The sequence below is a fragment of the Jaculus jaculus genome, chromosome 7, assembly GCF_020740685.1.
Source record: "Jaculus jaculus isolate mJacJac1 chromosome 7, mJacJac1.mat.Y.cur, whole genome shotgun sequence".
NCBI lineage: Eukaryota > Metazoa > Chordata > Mammalia > Rodentia > Dipodidae > Jaculus > Jaculus jaculus.
The window spans coordinates 13431359-13435038 of NC_059108.1; positions in this window are offsets into that span (position 1 = coordinate 13431359).

Here is a 3680-nt window from a genome sequence, read left to right on the forward strand (position 1 = left end):
GCATTGTTTAGTGAGAAGAATAGTAATAAGAAAAATAAGTCTGTATGTGTTCGGTATAGCTGTAATATTTCTATGTTTTGTACTTCTGGAGATTAAGCCTGGGTCCTTGCCTGTACCAAACAAGCCCTCTGCCACTGAGTCACACCATCAGCAGACTGGATGTCTTAGCTGTGAAGATGTGTAGTCCAAGTTTGGTTGTACCTGCAGCACAGCCTTGGAGATGCAGAGGGTCGACTGTGCCTAGTGAAATTAGAAATGGGAGACAGGTTGCCACTTCTCTGGTAGGGAGATGAGGCACACGGGAAATGAGGAGGGACACTGAACTTGCCACATTAAATTCACAGTGTGGAAGCAAGTGTGGCGCTGCAAGTGGATTCTTTTTTATTTTTATTTTTTATTAGGGAGAGAGAGACTGAGAGAGAGAGAGAGAGAGAGAGAGAGAGAGAGAGAGAGAGAGAATTGGTGCATCAGGGACTCCAGTCACTGAAATCAAACTCTAGACATGTGCACCATCTTGTGCACATGTGCGACCTTGTAAATTTGCATCACTTTGTGTGTCTGGCTTACGTGGGACCTGGAGAATTGAACATGAGTCCTCAGGCTTAACTGTCCCCATAGTCTTTGACAGTTTCAGCTCTGTTACAGGGACTGGGAAGATGGTTCAGTGGGTGAGAGCGCTTAGTTAGGACTTGAGTTCAATCCTCAGCAAGAATGGGCAGAGGAAGGATGGAGTGGGGCACCCCATATTCTGCTCCTGCTACTAAAGGCCAGCACCTCCTGCCGCAGGCAAGCACCAAGCCACATATACATGTATATTCCACATGCACATGCATACACACTACACTACACACACATTATACACACATCCACATGCACACACACCACATTACATGCACACAAGTAAAAACCAAAGGTTTTTCTGTCCATCCCCAGATTCCTGTCCATTCATTTTAAGAAGCTTAGTTTACTGCAGAAAGATACATTCTTTCCCAGCGTGGACCTGTCATTTAGAGATGACAGCCTATGTCAGTGAGTGGCTGACGATCAAAATACAGCAATTCTCTTCCTTCTTTCACGGTGACGCGGTCCTCACATCTGTCCAGCTGAGGTATGAATGAAGCCAGTGGTTCTCCATGCCGTGATCCTAACCACTAGAGTCTCCCGTGTGCTTGGAACAGAGAGCTCAGCGGCCTGGTGATGGTCTGTCGCTCTGTGGCAGGTGTAAAGCTAGGATAATGTTCAGGTAGAATCTCGGAGCAAGCTGCCCGCTCCTACCCAACCTCTGACCCAGCGAGCAAGGGAAGAGTGAGGCAGGTTCAACTTTGTGAGTCTGTGGAAGGACCAAGGGAAGGGGAGCACAGGTTTGTCTCACACGCATCACACCTCTCACGATTTCCAGAAAGAATGATTAAGGCAGACAATCAACCCTACAAAACTTTCCATCCTCCCCCCAAGCATGGCCAGGGACAGAGGATCAAGGCTAGAGAATGACACTTAATAGTTCATCCTAAAACATTTTCAAATGTTTTGAAAACACAATGTTGCTTTTTTTTTTTTTTTAAGGATGGGTTCCAGTGAGGCAGGGAAAGTTTTCATTTTTTCTCAAAACAGTTTTTAAAGATTATTTATTTATTTATTTGTGCGTGCGTGCGCATGACAGAGAGAGAGAGAGAGAGAGAGAGAGAAATGGAAAAGGAGAGAGAATGGGCTCTCCAGCGCTTCCAGCCACTGCATATGAACTCCAGACACATGCGCCATCTTGTGCATCTGGCTTGCACGGGTCTTGGGGGATTGAACTTGGGTCCTTCGGCTTCGTACACAGGAGCCTTAACCGCAAAGCCATATCTCCAGCCCTCTCAAAACATTTTTATGGTTTTGCTTTGCCCCTCAAGCTGACTCAGACAACTCAGAATAAGAGTACAAGAGGCTATGTGAGAGGAGATCAAAGGTAGTTAATCCGTGTTCTCCTTGAGGACGTCTGTCTGGTTGTCAAGCTCCTGGACTCGGGCTGAGCGCAGGGTTCCTCTCTTGGCTTTTCCTCACAAATACATAGCCTTCAACCTGAGAGCCCAACCCAACAGAGTGGGGTGGGAACTGGGCACAGGACTTGAGCTTATAAAAATATTTTTACTTTTTTTTTAGTTTCTAGATATGTAGTTCCTTGTGTGGCAGATGGGGGTATCTCATTGGTAACTTCCAGGAATTTGAGATCCTGACTTGACAGTATGTCGTGGTATATCTAGTTTATTTTGGGAATTTTGTCAGACTTAACAGTAAGTTCTTCTGGAATAGTTCCCAGATACTCTTAAGAATGGCAATGAACTTCTAAATTCCTAACTTTGGAAACATTTTGCCTTCTTCCCATCCCCCCAAATAATAAATGTGCATAAAAGCTGAATACTTGTGTCTCCTCAAAATTCATATGCCAAAGACACTGGTCGCCCATGTGATTTAATTATAAGCAAGCACCTTTGGGAGGTAATTAGGTCATGGATGTAGAACCCTTAGAATGGGATCAGTGCCTCGATCAAAGGGACCCGTGAGAACTGGGAAGCTCTCTTCTCACTGTGTGGGGTTCAAGAGGTCAGCAGCGGGCAGGCCCAGAAGAGAACCCTAACCACACCCAGCTCTCACCTCAGAGATCCACGGCTATAAGTAAAATGATTTTGTGTGGCATCCAGCCTATGTTACCTTGTTGTTACAGCCTGAACAAGAGCAAGCATCTTGTTTTTCCAATTATAAAAGTGCATGTCCATTAGGAAAAAGTCATATAGTAAAGAATACATAAAGAAAAATATCTGAGCTGGGCAAGGTGGCCCACGCCTTTAATCCCAGCACTTGGGAGGCAGAGGTAGGAAGATCGCCTTGGGTTCAAGGCCACCCTGAGACAATATAGTGAATTCCAGGTCAGTTTGGACTAGAGCGAAACTTTACCTCAAAAAAAAAATATGAATAAAATAATGAAAATCACCTATAATATCTATTACTAGGAAAAACTACAGTTCACTTACATTTTACAAAATTGTGGTCATATGTTGCACATTGTTTATTAATTTCTTACTTGATTCTTTCACTTAATATCAAAAATATTAAAATACAAAATTATCAAACAGATGGATGCATACATATGTTATATTTACCATAATGGCTACATGATATTCTTTTATATGGCTATACTATAATTTATTTAACCCAGCCAGAATATTTTACTATTTTCAATGATCAATATCCTTACCCAAATGAGTTGCTATGGCTGCCTAGTTATTTCCTCAGGACAAGTTCATAATCATTAAGTCAGTCTGTAATATTTATGGACAACTTCCCTCCAGAAGTGCTTTCTCTTGGGAACAATTGAGTGTACCCATCTCCACAAAGAGCACCTAACCTGAGTATTGTTATCATATCTTTTCATATTTGAGTAGTCTGGAGAAATCATATTACATAAATACTAATTATTTACATTTCCTCTTTTGTGAGTTACCTGTTAATCATCTTTGCCATATTCCTGTTAGGTTATACATTATTTGTGAGACTCTGTGTGCTATGGATATAAATTATGTTTCATAGTTAATTTTTAGCAGTTTGGTAGCTTTTCATGGGATATGTCTAGTTTTATTTTCACACAAAGAAATTTAGTTGGACCTATATTTTCTACTGCTCCTTTTAAAGATTTCCTTAAA